The sequence below is a fragment of the Ictidomys tridecemlineatus genome, chromosome 11 (genome assembly GCF_052094955.1).
Source record: "Ictidomys tridecemlineatus isolate mIctTri1 chromosome 11, mIctTri1.hap1, whole genome shotgun sequence".
Classification (NCBI taxonomy): Eukaryota; Metazoa; Chordata; class Mammalia; order Rodentia; family Sciuridae; genus Ictidomys; species Ictidomys tridecemlineatus.
In genome coordinates, this window is record NC_135487.1 from 95,371,436 (window position 1) to 95,373,852 (window position 2,417).

Sequence of the window (2,417 nt, forward strand, 5' to 3'; positions counted from 1 at the left end):
ACCCAATATACTCACCCCTCTCTTCCACCACACAAAGAAACTGAGCTACATGTAGAGATCACAGAACAGGGAAGACCTTAAGATAATCTTTTTGGTTACAAGGCTGCTTTATACCATTCCTTTCTTTGCCTTCAACTGTGAGTCCCACATCACTTGGTACATTAGATATAAAAGCTGCACTGTCTCCAAGGGGAATGCTTCTTAACATATTCTGCACAGCAGAAATAAAAGGTCCAGCCCTTAGCAAGACACTCAAGTAGCCTGAAACCTATGAGCATGAGAGGCTCCCAGATTTCATCAGCAGATATTTCAAATCCTCCTTTGCTACTCAGCCTGAAAGGATACTCTCTACATGGCTCCTTGAAGAGCTGTCAATTCCAGAGGCTCTTTGGTGTCACACTGCCAGCCTCTGCTTTTTCCACTAGCTCACCAACTTTGGTCAGGTCATTATGCCCCTTACCCTAGGGAATTCTTCCAGCAGTTTTCTCTTTCCATATGGATCTTCTCATGATTTAGAGAAATAACAGAAGAGCTGCCCTTCTAAAAGTTGCTTTTTCAGTTTCAGGAACAGAATTAACAAACCCAATTAAGTTTGAAGATGCTTAAAATAAACCATTTTTCAAAATGTACACACAAAAGCTAAATGCAAACCAGAATAATGCACAGGTGATCTCTAAAGCTCTACTGAGAAAACAGTGACTAGATTATCACACACAGAAGCCTGTCCTGCACACAGCTAGTTAAATCAGGATGCACAACCACAGCCAGCTCAAGGCAGGACAGCTCTTCCAAGATGTCTGCAGTGAGTTATGCTGAGATTTCCAAAAACACCACAGGTGTAACAGCGCTACTCTGAAGGGAAACTTAAACACAGCAATCCTCATGCTGCTGGAACATGGTCCACTCGTTTTTTAATTCTTTTTTCCTTACTGGTTGCTAGATTAGACTGAAATTTTTTAAGGATTTATCTTGATGACTTAGAAAAATACATGTCATTTCTCAACTTGATTCAGATAGTACAGGATAATTAAACTGAGTAAGTCTTTTAAAAAACAAAACTCCACAGACCCCATTGTAGAAATTTCAGAATACACTCCCAGGTAACAATCAGGGAATCTTCAACAGTTCCAGGAGTGCTCCAAAAGCTCCAAAATAACCCTCATGTTCTGAAAAAAGGTGCTTTCAACTGTCTCTTTGACCAATAATCCAAAGCATATGTCAAAGCTGCATGGCGATGGTGTTAATTCTCAAAAAATTTCCAACAAATACCACCTGGTTAATGTTGTCAAAGCTACAGCCCAGCCTGAGAATCCAAACCTCTCATAATCTTCTCCATAAATATCTCACACTAGTTTATCCACTTTGGTGCTACCTCCACAAGATATCATTTCAAAAGCTTCTTCAAAAGTGGTACAGCCAGTAAGAAGACAGCAGAGAACAAAAAAATTTCCTTCTCTAAGACTTGTGCCTGTGACCCTCTTGTAATTATCTTTGAAGTACACTGCTAAAATACTAACCCCTGAGCCAATGTTCACCAGAAGCAGAGGATGTGGGTTTTTCAACTCAAATGGTAACTTCTGACATTTTTCAGAATCAGCAGGATTTTCAAAGTAATAGCACTGTGGTAGTCCATTGAAATCAACTAAGTCAATACATAAAATTCCTTGGATTAAGCAGTCTAGTTCATGCAGTTTGCAAAGCTGAAGACCACCTATCTTTGCATCCACACAGAGTCAGGGCCTTCAGCTCCAGGTGCAAGTCCTTAATGTCCTTTGACCCATAAGCCACATTGGAGGTCAAGTACTTTCAAATGCTTTGAAGACTCTCCACCTCTTCCTCTTCTTCTTCAGCAGTGATGTCCTTGGGTTCAAAATAAACAAGCCTGACAAGGGTTCCACCAATATCCAAGCCAAACCATGAAAAAAGCGGCTGCTTTTTCTGGAGGCTTTCGACCTCTGAGCCAGAGACCCAGGCAGGGCCACTGTAGGAGTTGAGCCCATGGGGCCTCACACCATCTGTTGACGCCCAACAGCAGGCACTGACAGGCTGCTCACCAGAGGCCACAGTGACCCCTGCCTCTGCCCTTCGGAGCCTGTGGGCGCTGGCTCCCCAGCCCAAGAGGGTGAGGTGGAGGCTGCCCTGCCATGGTGCTCCAGGGGCAAGCCAATCTGGCCGGCCCCCATTGGCAGCCCCCACTGCTGCCCCCCTACCAGCCAGCTTCCCTAGGGCTGCAATCCTCCTTCCTCCTCAGAGGCAGTCCTGCCGGAGCCTCTGGATATGCTTTGATGAGGCAATTGGACCTTTTCTCCTTTCTTCCATCTTCCACTTGCTTGTACCTGAACCCTCACATATTCTGTCAGCTGTATTTTTGTTTTTGCATTTCAAGGTCATTGCCAAATTCATTCTTTACCTGAGAC

At 44.0% G+C, this 2,417-nt stretch overlaps 1 pseudogene; it reads right to left on the minus strand.

Moving 5' to 3' along the window:
- Positions 1-1,107: 1,107 nt before the first annotated feature.
- LOC101954313 (pantothenate kinase 2, mitochondrial pseudogene) lies at positions 1,108-2,183 on the minus strand (annotated as a pseudogene).
- Positions 2,184-2,417: the final 234 nt, after the last annotated feature.